The sequence below is a fragment of the Sciurus vulgaris genome (genome assembly GCF_902686455.1).
Source record: "Sciurus vulgaris genome assembly, chromosome: 5".
In the NCBI taxonomy this organism is placed as follows: domain Eukaryota; kingdom Metazoa; phylum Chordata; class Mammalia; order Rodentia; family Sciuridae; genus Sciurus; species Sciurus vulgaris.
This window is the reverse complement of record NC_136465.1, coordinates 57,452,560-57,466,753: the sequence shown is the minus strand read 5'-3', so window position 1 is coordinate 57,466,753 and position 14,194 is coordinate 57,452,560.

Sequence of the window (14,194 nt, the reverse complement as noted above, 5' to 3'; positions counted from 1 at the left end):
AGCAGTTAGCCCAAAAACTTTTGCATTTTATTTGTTCTGACCAAACTCCTTTAAAGGGTAAAGGGCCAGAAGATATCTTGTCCAGCTAAGCTGTGTATTGCTAGATGAGCTAACACCATAAGAGAAATTTCGCTAAAACTGAAATAGTTCTTTTTTCATTTTTATTTTTTTATTTTTTCAAAATATTTTTTAGTTGTTGATGGACTTTTATTTAGTATTTATACATGGTGCTGAAAATCAAACCCAGTACCTCACACATGCTAGGCAAGCACTCTACCACTGAGATACAACCCCAGCCCTTTTTTTCATTTTTAATTGAATCATAAACATTACATGGATTTATGGAATGTCATATGATTTTTTGTTACATGTATACATTGCATAATGTTTAAATTAATCATATCTGTTTCCTCAAACATTTATCATTTCTTTGTAGTGAAAATATCAAAATGCTTTCTTCCAGCTTGTACAATGTGTTATCATTGTCACATCTTACTGTGCAATAGTACATCAGAACTCATGCCTATTTGTAACTCAGTACCCATTGATCAACTACCTCATTCCTCCCACCTCCTCTCTCCCCACCATCTGTTAATCATCATTCTACTCTTAAGTTCTATGAGATCAACTCATTTAGATTTCATATATGAGTGAGATCATTTGGTCTTTGTCTTCTGGTGCCTAGGTTATTCACTTAACAATGATCTCCAGATCTGACAGTTCTGCAACTGACAGAACTCTCCTTTTTTTTATTGCTGAGTATTGTTCATATAAGTGTGTGTATTATAATACATACACATATATGTATAATTACACACACGCACCATATTTTCTTTATCCATTTATACATTGATGTACATAACACTTGGTAATAAATGACTGTGTTGCTGCTTCATGTATTTTACCATACCATACTTCTAATCATTATTTTAGAGCGTGCTCCTTTCATCTATTAAAAAAAAATTCATTGTGAAACAGCCTCAGACTCTCAGACATCTTCAGGAGTTATTTAGATGGCATTGTTAGTGTGGCAAATAACAGCTCCATTTGTGCTAATGCTCCTGAAAACAGGAGCAGGGGGACAAGATGTGGAGGTAGATGATTATGAAGTCTTCAGTAGTGTACAGTAATGTTCTAGGCCTTCGCATTTACTCACCACTTACTGACTCACCTAAGCAACTTGCCTTCCTGCAAGCTCCATTCATGGGAAGTGCCCTGTATAGTTGTGCCCTATTTAATCTTTTATACTGCATTTTTCTACTGTGCTTTTCCTATACTTAGATATGTTTAGACACACAAACACCATTGTGTTATGATTGCCTATAGTATTTGGTATAGTAACATACTGTACAGTTTTGTAGCCTAGGAGCTGAGGTTTTAACATGTAGCCTAGGTATACAGTAGGCTCTACCATTTAGGTTTGTGTACATACACTCTGATGTTCACACAATAATAAAATTGTATAACAATGCATTTCTCAAAGCATATCTCCCTTGTTAAGCAATTCATGGCTGTAATATATATCTGTATATTGATTGATAAATCTATTGATAGATTGATGTATTTAAAGAAATTGATACATGATTTTGGAGCTGGCAATTCCAGCATCTGCATGGAAGGTCAGTAGATTGAAATCACAGGGAACATGTGCTGCTTGACCCCAAATGTAGTCTGCTAGCACAATTTCCCCTTCCCCACGGGAGGCAAATCTTTTTCTATTAAGGACTTTAACTGATTGATTGAGGCCCACCCATATCATGGAAGGTAATAAGCTTTACTTAAAGTCTACTGATTCAAATACTAATCTTATATAAAAATCTTTGCAGAAACATCTAGAATAATGTTTGACCTAGTATCTGTACCATGGCCTAGATAAATTTATACATAAAATTGAACATCACAGTCTCTGTAAGAGCTTAATACTCTGTTTATCATGTTCTGGTCAGTAAATGCAAAGATTTGTTGCACAAATAAACTCATTTTTTAGATGTATAGTGTTGGTTTTCAGGGAAGCATGTTGTGTGTATTTTGAAGAAAATTACTCTTGCAAAAAAATGAAGATGTGATGTGCATTTCTCAGTCTCATTTGTTTCCTTTTAAGTGGAGGTTTCTACAAGAGATCTAAATTCATACTCTAGGAATCCAAAATAGAAACTTATTTTTGTTCCATTTTCCAGTGACGTTTCAGAAAAATAGTTATACCAGCTTTTTATTTTTTATTCTTAGCCATACCACATGTTGAAACTTGTTATTTCTTTAGTGAGGGACTTATTGAATTTTTTCAATTTGCAGAGAAGTAATGGTGGTAGATGTTTTGAACTCCAGATTATGCAATTCTCATTTTCCCAAACCTCAGTGATAACTTGAATTTCAAAAAAAAGTTTACTTTGGATCTTTTCATTACATGAGTACCCCCAGTAACTTTTACAGAAGGAAAACTACCATACTGATTTGAAATAACCATTTGGTATGTCTCCTGCTTTAACTAACTGAATGTGCACTTTATTCTAAACTTGGTAGTATTGTTTTAGTTTAATCTTTGGTTTCCAAACTGTTGCTATTTGTGTTTCTGATTCCACATGCTAGGCAGTAATTTGTGATCTCTTTCAAACATGAATACTTAGGTGTTCTTCATATCTGTTAGTCAAAACAGTGTAGATAACAGTAACTTTTATGGTGTTTTATCTAAGTAAATTTGCTATATTGATATTATAGATTAACAAGCATTTGTGTTTTTTGTTAGTTTGTTCTTGTTTTGGTAGCAGGGATTGAACCCAGGGTGCTTTACTACTGATCCACATCCTCAGCCCTTTTTTCATTTTTTAAGATAGGGTCTTGCTAAGTTGTTTTGGGCCTTGCTAAGTTGCTGAGGATGGCTTTGAATTTGTGATCCTCCTGCCTCATCCTCCCCAGTTCCTGGGATTACAGGCATGTGCCAAAATGGTTTAACAGGATTTGTAAGGAATATACAGAAAGTTCCCATGTATCCTTCACTCACTCCACTTCTCTCCCCAATAATAGTCTGAAAACCCTTTGTGCATTACAACCAAAATGTACACATTGACTCAGTCAAGATAGAGAACATTTGTGTCAATACTCCATTTCCTTAACTACTGGCAACCACTAGACTGTTCTCCATTTCTGTAATTTGTCAATTTAAGAATGGTACCTGATGAATTCATATAGTATATAATGTCTTGGGATTGGAATTTTCATCAGCATAATTTTCTGGAGATTCATCATGTTATGTATAATAACAATTTGTTCCTTTTTATTTCTGAGCTGTCTTTCTTGCTATGGATATATTAGAATTTGTTTAATCATTCACTCATTGAAGAATATCTTCATCATTTCCAGTATAAGATCATCTCAGTTAAACCTGCTATGAACATTTGTGTCCAAGTTTTGGGTAAAGATGTATTTTTATTTCTCTGAGATAAATGCCCAATTGCTGGTTTATATGATAGCTAAATTTTTGTTTTTCAGGGAAAATATCAAACTCTTTTACAGAGTGGCCATAATGTTTACATTGCTACCAGCAATGTATAAGTGATTCAGTTTCTCTATGTCTTCGCCAGCGTTTGGTGCAGTCACAGGTTTTATTTCATTCTCCTTATAGGCATGTAATGATATCTCATTGTAATTTTAATTTGCATTTCCTTCATGGCTAAATGATGTTGAACATATTTTTATGTGTTGGTCATTTGTATATCCGCTTTTTATAAAATATCTACTCCTGTCTTTTCCCCATTTCCAAATGTGCTATTTGTTTTTCCAATGTTGAGTTTTGAATTTTTAAAAAAATTTTATTTGTTCTAGTTGTTCTTGACAGGAGAGTGCATTGATAAATTTTGATAAATCATACATAAATGGAGTTGAATTTTTAATTATATTCTAGATACTGGATTTTGTCACATATGCAGTATGGACATTTTTTCTATCTATAGCTTGTTGTTTTATCCTTTTAACAGAATATTGCACAAAGCAAACCAAAAAAAAGAAGTTATTAATTTTGATAAAGTCCAATTCATTATAATTTCCTTTTATGGATTGTCTTTTTGATATGAAGTATAAGAACACTTTACCTAATTCTAGCTCCTATACATTTTATACTATGTGTTTTTTCTAAAAGTTATATAGTTTTATATTTAATTATTGATTATTATGTCAGGTTTTGATTGACTTATAAGGTCTCTTCTTTGTCTTCTTCTTGTGTTGGGTTGTCCGATTTGTTTAACACAATTTGCTGAAAAGGTTATTCTTAAGCCATTGAATTGCTTTGGTAACTTTGCGAAAAATCATCCTGGCATGTGTGCGTGGGTCTATTTCTGGATTATCCTTTTCCTTTTTTTTTTGCGGTGCTGGGGATTGAACCCAGGGCCTTGTGCTTGCAAGGCAAGCACTCTACCAACTGAGCTATATCCCCAGCTCCCCTTTTCCATTTTCCATGTGACTCTTCCATTACCACACAATCTTGATTCTAATTTTATATAATAAATATTGAAATAAGATTTTACTCCCAGTTTATTTTTTTAAAATATTGGTTTAGCTATTCTAATTCCTTTGCTTTATATATTAAATTCAGAATGATCTCTATGTGTAAAGTCAGTGTTGCTGACACTTTGATGTCACTTTATACCTGTGCATTGTTTTTGTGAGAAATGTTATCTTTACTATATTGAATATTTCATTCTAAAATTTTATTTCGATTTTATTTCTTTCATTAGCATTGCAAAATTTCCTGCAAGCAAGTTATTCATGTTTTATTAGAGTTACACCTAAGCATTTCAGTTTTAAAAGCAATTATACATGGCATTATATTATTAAATTTTACCTTCCATGTGTTCATTGCTTATGTTTAAAAATACAATTGGTTTTTGTATGTTTACCTCATATCTTGCAGTCTGTCTGTTTAGGACTTTTTGTAGCTTCCCTGTGATTTTCTAGGAAGCAAGTTATGTTCTCTGAAAGTAGACATCTAAAATTTTGGCACTTAGTGCTATAAATTTTCTTTTTAGGACTAGTTTATTGTGGTACCCAAAGCTAAATGTATTGTTGTATTTTCACTTTTATTCAGTTCAATGAATTTTAAAATTTTTCATTGAAACTTTTCTGATGCATGCATTATTTATAACTGTATTTTTTTGGCTTCAAGTATTTGAATATTTTCCTGTTATAATCTTTTTCACTGATTTTGAGTCCACTGTGGTCAGAAAGTATACTGTACATGATTTCAATTATTTTATGATGTCGAGGTTTATTTTATGACTCAGGTTATGGTCTGTGTTTTCATATGTTCTATGAGTATGTTTTAGTCAGCTTTTTCACTGCTGTGACTAAAGGGATCTGACCAGCACAATTATAAGAGGAGGAAAAGTTTATTTGGGGGTTCACGGTCTCAAAGGTCTCAGTCCAGAGACAGAAGACTCCCTTCCTCGGGGTTCAAGGTGAGGCAGAACATCATGGTGGAGGAAAGCAGCAAAGCAGCTCACATCATGACCAGGAAGCAAAGAGACTCCACTCTCCAGGTATAAAATAGATACCCTATAGCAACTCCAGCAATTAACCACCTCCTCCAGCCACACCCCACCTGCCTCCAGTCACCACTCAGTTAATCCCATCAGGGATTAATTCACTGATTAGGATAACTCTCACAACCCAATCATTTCTCCTCTGAATATTCTTGCATTGTCTCACACATAAAATTTTAGGGGATACCTCACTTCCAAACCATAACAGAATACATGAAAAGAAAGTGTGTGATGAATTTATTGGATGGAGTATTTATACTGATTGAATCCTATTGTTGATGGTGCTTTTGAGTTCTTACATAGTATTGCTGCTTTACTATCTAATTTTCTAAATAATAAGGGTGAAAGTCACTGAAAGTAGATGTTAAAGTCTTCAACAGTAATTGTTAATTTCCTTTTCCTTTCAATTTTATCAGTTTTTACTTTACATATTATGTGTAGCTCTGTTTTTGAGTGCATACACATTTAGGATGGTATGTTTTCTTGGTGGAATGATCCCTTTATAATTCTATCATGTCCTTTACTCTCCTTGGTAAGGCAATTTTCTTTGATAGGAAATACATCTTATCTGGTATTAATAGTCACTCCTGCTTTGTTTTAATGAATGCATGACATTCATCCTTATACTTCCAGTTGTTTATATGATTATTTTGAAGTAAGTTTCATGTGGACAGCATATAGTTGAGATATGCTTTTAATCCACCATAATAATCTGTCTTGTAACTTTACATTTAATGCAGTCATTGGTGTATTTATGTTTAGTGCAATGATTGATGTGTTAAACCTTATGTCTCTCACATTTTTGTTGTTATGATGTTGGTTCTGTCTTCTACTTTGCTTTTTCTGACTTCCTGTGAATACCATGAACATTTAAAAGTCAACTCAAAAGAGGTTAAAGACTTAATCATAAGACCTGAAACCATAAAACTATTAGAAGAAAACAGAGGAAAAGATCATGATATTGTTCCTTGCAATTATTTTTTGGATATGACAAAATACAGGCAACAAAAACAAAAATAAATTAAAAGTACATTAAAACCACACAAGCAAAATTTTTGCACAGTTAAGGGAGCATCAACAGAATAAAGAGGCAACATACATAATGGGAGAAAATATTTCCAAGCCATATGTATATTAAAGGATTAATATTCTAAATATATAAGAAAATAACTCCATAGTTAGGAAACAGTCAAAATTTAAAAGTATGCTAAGGACCTGACTAGAAATTTCTCTGAAGAAGATATACAAATGGCTAACAGATATATGAAGAGGTTCTCCACCTAATTAATCATCAAGAAAATAAAAAATTACAATGAAATTAGACCTCTGTTTGTCATTCTGCACAAAAATCAAAGTGGATCAAAGATCTAGTGATTAGACTAGGTCTTTGATCCACTTTGAGTGGTGTTTTTGAGTTCTTTCGGTATTTTGAAAATTAATCCCCTATTGGGAGAGTAGCTGTGAAGATTTTCTCCCATTCTGTGTACTCTTTCCTCATGTTCTTATTTCTTTTCCTATGCAGAAGCTTTTTAATTTGATGCCATCACCCTTATTGAGTCTTGGTTTTGTTTCTTGAACTTTAGAAGTCTTGTTAAGGAAGTTGTTGCCTTGCTAATATGTTGGACTGTTAAACCCATGTTTTCTGCAATTGATAGGAGAAAACATATGGTGAAATTATACTTTGTGCAAGTATGAATATGGCACAATGAATCTTATTATTATGTATAAATTTAATGCACCATGGAAAGCTGCAATGAGATGTTACTTCACCTCTGTTATAATGGCTAAAATAAGAAAGACAAAAAATAACAAATGTTGACAAGGGAACCCTCTGCACTGTTTGTAAGAATGTAAATTGGAACAGCTATTATGGAGAAAGGTATGGAGGTTTCTCAAAAACTTAAAAATAGAAAGATCCTATTATTCAATAGTCCCACTCTGAGTATGCATATTCAAAGAAATTGAAATTAGCGTCTTGGAAGAGATATTTACATGTCAATATTCATTGAAATATTTTTAACAATAGAAGGTATGGAAATAACCTAAGGGTTCTACAACAGATGAATAAAGAAGATGTGATGTATATATACGCAATGTAATATCATTAAGTCTTAAAAAGGAAAATCTTGTCTTTTGTGACAGTACAGGTGAACCTAAAAGGATATTATGCTAAGTGAAATATGCCAGCTATAGAAAGACATATACTGTATGATCTTCTTTATATGTGGACTCTCAGAAGTCAAAAGAGGGTAGAAAGGTAGTTTTCAGTTTCTAAGGGTTGGGGGAAATGAAGCAATGTAAGTCAATGAGTACTAAATTTCTGTTAGGCAGCATGAACAAACTCTGGAGTTGTAATGTACAGCATGATGATTATAGATAACAATGCGGTATTGTATTCTTGAAGTTTGCTAAGACAGTACATTTTAACTATTCTCACCACTTTAAAAGCAAGTCACTGTGAAGTGATGGATATGTTAACTAAATATAATTTTACTATATATATATATATATATAAACTATCAAAGCATCATGTACACCTTAAATACAAGAACTTTGTCAATTGTACCTCAGTGAAGCTGTAAAAAATATTTCCTCCACATCCATTTACAGCCATATTCACTCACTGTTATAATTTAGCTTCAACTATGAAAGGTAACTTACCAAACTTAAAAGAGACAAAAAATATGGCAGTTAATAATTTTCTATCTCCACTGTTCATTCTTACTGTTATTCCAAGATTTATTCAGTCATGTCCTTGCTTCTTTAAAATTTATTCTGTTTTAATTAGTTATACATGATAGTAGAATGCACTTTAATACATCGTATATAAAGTAGTATAATTTCACATTCTTCTGGTTATACATGATGTTATATATATTATATACATATATATATATAATAATGTCTGATTCATTCTACTATCCTTCCTGCACCCGTATCCCCTCATCTGCCTTCACTCCCCTCTACCTAGTCCTAGTCTAAAGTTACTCTATTCTTACCTAGCCCCACCCATTGTGAATTAGCATTCACATATCAATGAAAACTCTTGGCTTTTGTTTTTTTGGGATTGGCTTATTTGGCTTAGCATGATATTCTCCACCTTCATTCATTTACCAACAAATCCATAATTTCATTCTTCTTTAAAGCTGAGTAATATACCATCATATAAATAAATAAATATATATATATATATATATATATATATATATATATCACATTTTCTTTATCCACTCATCTGTTGAAGATCATCTAGGTTGGTTCCATAGTTTAGCTCTTGTGAATTGAGCTGCTATAAACATTTATGTGTCTGCATCACTGTAATATGCTGATTTTAAGTGGTTTACGTATAAACCACAGAGTGAGATAGCTGGGTCAAATGGTGGTTCCATTCCAAGTTTTCTGAGGAATCTCCATACTGCTTTCCATAATGGTTGTAACAATTTGCAACTCCACCAGCAATGTGTGAGAGTACTTTTTCTCCACATCCTCTCCAACATTTATCATTGCTGTATTCTTGATAATTACCATTCTGACTGCAGTGAGATGAAATCTTAGTGTAGTTTTGATTTGCATTTCTGTAATTGCTAAAGATGTTGAACATTTTTTTCATACATTTGTTGATTGATTGTATTTCTTCTTCTGTGAAGTGTCTGTTCAATTCCTTAGCCCATTTATTGATAGGGTTATTTGTTTTGGGGGGCTTTAAGTTTTTTGAGTTCTTTATATATCCTGGAGATTAGTGTTCTATCTGAGGTGCATGTGGTAAAGATTTTCTTCCATTATGTAGGCTCTCTTTTCACATTATTGTTTCTTTTGCTGAGAAGAATCTTTTTAGTTCGAATTCATCCATTTTATTGATTCTTGATTTTATTTCTTGTGCTTTAGGTGTCTTTGTTAAGAAAGTCTGATCCTAAACCCATATGGTGAAGATTGGATCTACTTTTTCTTCTATTAGGTGCGGGGTCTCTGTTCTAATGCCTAAGTCTTTGATCCACTATGAGTTTTGTTTTGTGCAGGGTCATAAAAGGGGTTTAATTTCATTTTTTTACATGTGGATTTCCAATTTTCCCAACACCATTTATTGAATAAGCTATTTTTTCTCCAGTAAATGTTTTGGCACTTTGTCTAGAATGAGATAACTATATTTATGTGGGTTTGTCTCTGTGTCTTCTACTTTGTATCATTGGTCTATGGGTCTATGTTGGTGCCAGTACCATGCTTTTTTTGTTACTATGACTCTATAGTATAGTTTAAGGTCTGGTATTGTGATGCCTCCTGCTTCACTTTGCTTGCTAAGGTTGCCTCAGCAATTCTGGGATTTTATTTTTTTAAATGAATTTCATGATTGCTTTTTCTAGTTCTATGAAGAATATCATTGAATTTTAATTGGAATTGCATTGAATCTGTATAATACTTTTGGTAGTATGACTGTTTTGACAATATTAATTCTGCCTATTTCAGGAGCATGGGGCGTCTTTGAGTTTTCTTCAATTTCTTTCTTTAATGTTCTTTTCTTTTTTTTTTTCAGGTAATGACTTTATTTTTTTAGTTAACATCACCAGCCCACGATACAGCATACTAAATCATAAAGTACAAATCCAAGGAAGGTAATACCTCTACTAAGTACAAAACTTTCACAAGTCAATATAGTACTCTTTAATACAATAAAATATATTTATTTTGAAGTCACATATTAGACTTTGTGATGATTTTCACTCCGAAAATATCATCTAAGTACCAAATCAAAACACTGTTTGGGTTTTTAGCAGAAACAAGTTATGTTATACAATTTAATGTCTTTCAACACTATACAATTCCTCCTTTTAGAGTCAGTTCCCCCAGGCAGGCTGTTCTAGTCCATATTAGCAAGGTGAGTGTTGTAGGGGCTCTGCTTGCTTGGTTCTGAAGTTGGTCCAAAGTCACGTATAGTTCCAATGTCTGAAAAGTGTTAAAATTCTATTTTAAGGAAACTTTCTCTTAGCCACATCCCACAAAATGTCCACAGATCTGCAGTTGTATTCATCATTAGAGAAAATGTGATAGAGGGGAAATCACAGTGGAAAAATATATCTGTCTTACAAATTATGTCCACATATGACCTTTGCACACATTTTGGGGGGTTTCCCAGGCCTTGAAAGGAGCTTATACACTTGAGGAGTCAGGCTGCATAGGCTTCATGAATTCATAGTAAGTCCACTTCTGCCATCATTAAAATTACCACTTTAATCATTTTTAAATGTTCAGTTTTGTGACTATAAATATATTCATTGAGTTGTACAAATACCTCCATAAGAGATGAGTGGATAAATAAAATGTATATACACATATTATGGAATATTTTTCAGTTCTAAAGAAAGAAGAAAACCTTTAAAAGAAAGGAGTGCCAGAACACAGTTGAATCTTTTTTTTTTATCATTCTTTATGGCTCAGTAATATTCCATTGTATATATATACACACCACAGTTTCTTAGAATAATACATTCTTTTTTTAAAATTTATTATTATTGTAAACAAATGGATACATGTTGTTTTCAGTTTGTACGTGGAGTAACAGCAACCATTTGCATATTCATATATTTACATAGAGTAATGATTGTTGATTCATTCCGTTATTTTTCCTCCCCACACACCCCTCCCGCCTCTCTTTTCCCTCTATACACTCCCTCCTTCCTCCATTCTTGTCCCCCTCCACCCCCCATAAGTGTCAGTCATCTGCTTATCAGTGAGATCATTCCTCTTTTGGATTTTTGAGATTGGCTTATCTCACTTAACATGATATTCTCCAATTTCATCCATTTGCCTGCAAATGCCATAATTTCATTATTCTTATGTCTGAGTAATATTCCACTGTATATATATACCACAGTTTCTTTATCATCATCAATTGAAGGGCATCTAGGTTGGTTCCATAGTCTGGCTATTGTGAATTGAGCCACTATGAACATTGATGTGGCTGTATCTCTGTAGTATGCTGATTTTAAGTCCTTTGGGTATAGGCTGAGGAGTGGATAGCTGGGTCAAATGGTAGGTCCATTCAAGTTTTCTGAGGAATCTCCACACTGCTTTCCAGAGTGGCTGCACTAATTTGCAGTGCCACCAGCAATGTATGAATGTACCTTTTTTCCCCACATCCTCTCCAACACCTATGTTGCTTGTATTCTTGATAATTGCAATTCTAATTGGGGTGAGATGAATCTTAGTGTAGTTTTGATTTGCATTTCTCTTATTACTAAATATGTTGAACATTTTTTCATATATCTGTTGATTGCTTGTAGATCTTCTGTGTAGTGTCTGTTCATATCCTTAGCCCATTTGTTGATTGGGTTATTTGTATTCTTGTGTAAAGTTTTTAAAGTTCTTTATATATTCTGGAAATTAGTGCTCTATCTGAAGTATGAGTGGTAAAGAGATTCTCCCCACTCTGTAGGCTCTCTCTTCGCATTGCTGGATAGGTTTCCTTTACTGAGAGGAAGCTATTAGTTTGAATCTATCCCAGTTATTGATTCTTGCTTTTATTTTTGTGCTGTGGGAGTCCTGTTAAGGAAGTCTGATCCTAAGCCAACAAGGTGCAGGGTCTCTGGTCTGATTTCAAGGTCCTTGATCCATTGTGAGTTGAGTTTTGTGCAGGGTGAGAGATAGGGTTTAGTTTCATTCTGTTGCATATGGATTTCCAGTTTTCCTGGCACCATTTGTTGAAGAGGCTATCTTTTCTCCATTGCATATTTTTGGCCCCTTTGCCTAGTATGAGAAAATTGTATTTATTTGGGTTTGTGTCCGTGTCCTCTATTCTGTACCATTGATCTACCTGTCTATTTTGGTGCCAATACCATGCCGTTTTTGTTACTATTGCTTTGTACTATAGTTGAAGTTCTGGTATTGTGATACCCCCTGTTTCATTCTTCCTGCTAAGGATTGCTTTAGCTATCTGGGTTTCTTATTCTTCCAGATGAATTTCATGATTGCTTGCTCTATTTCTGTGAGGTACATCATTGGGATTTTAATTGGAATTGCATTGAATCTGTATAGCACTTTTGGTAGTATGGCCATTTGACAATATTAATTCTGCCTATCCAAGAACATGGGAGATCTTTCCATCTTCTAAGGTCTTCCTTAATTTCTTTCTTCAATATTTTGTAGTTTTCATTGTAGAGATATTTTACCTCTTTGGTTAGATTGATGCCCAAGTATTTTATTGTTTTTTTTTTTTTGAGGCTATTGCAAATGGAGTTGTTTTCCTCATTTCCCTTTCAGCTGTTTCATCGCTTGCGTATAAAAATGCTTTAGATTTATGCGTGTTAATTTTATAGCCTGCTATTTTGCTGAATTCATTGATGAGGTTAGAAGTTTCCTGAAGCAGGTTTTTGTATCCTCTAAATATAGAATCATGTCATCCGCAAATAGTGACAGCTTAAGTTCCTCTTTTGCTATTCGTATCCTTTAATTTCTTTAGTCTGCCTAATTGCTCTGGCTGAAGTTTCGAGGACAATGTTGAATAGAAGTGGTGAAAGAGGGCATCCCTGTCTTGTTCCCATTTTTAAAGGGAATGGTTTCAGTTTTTCTCCATTAAGAATGATGTTGGCCATGGGCTTAGCATAAATAGCCTTTACAATGTTCACGTATGTTCTTACTATCTCTATTTTTCTAGTGTTTGAGCATGAAGGGGTGTTGTATTTTGTCAAATGCTTTTTCTGCATCAATTGAAATAACCATATGATTATTATCCTTAGTCTGTTGACATGATGGATTACGTTATTGATTTAGAATGTTGAACCATCCTTGCATTCCAGGAATGAACCCCACTTGATTGTGGTGCACAATTTTCTTTTTTTTCTCTTTCTTTTCTTTCTTTTTTTTTTTTTTTGGGTGCTGGGGATCGAACCCAGGGCCTTGTGCTTGCAAGGCAAGCACTCTACTGAATGAGCTATCTCCCCAGCCCCCACAATTTTCTTAATATGTTTTTTGATACGGTTGCCAATATTTTGTTAAGGATCTTTGCATCTATATGCATCAAGGATATTGGTCTAAAATTTTCTTTCCTTGAGTCTCTTTTCCTGGTTGGGTATGAGGGTGATATTAGCTTCATAGAATGAGTTTGGTAGGGTAACCTCCTTTTCTATTTCCTGGAATACTTTGAGAAGTATTGGAATGAGATCTTCTTTGAAGGTCTTGTAGAACTTGGCTGAGAATCCATCTGGTCCTGGGCTTTTCTTGGATGGTAGATTTTTAATGGCTTCTTCTATTTCATTCCTTGATATTGATCTGTTTAAATCGTGTGTGTCCTCCTGTTCAGTTTGGGCGGAGCATATGTCTCTAGAAATTTGTCAATATCTTTGGTAGTTTCTATTTTGTTGGAATACAGATTTCAAAGTAGCTTCTCATTATGTTCTGTATCTCAGTGGTGTCTGTCATGATATTTCCTTTTGCATCATGTATTTTAATAATTTGAGTCTTCTCTCTCCTCTTTGTTAGTGTGGCTAAGGGTTTATCTATTTTTACTTTCTCAAAGAACTAACTTTTTGTTATGTCAATCTTTTGAATAGTTCTTTTGTTTCAATTTCATTGATTTCAGCTCTGATTTTAATTATTTCCTGTCTTCTACTACTTTTGCTGTTATTCTGTTCTTCTTTTTCTAGGGCTTTGAGCTGTAATGTTAGGTCATTTAA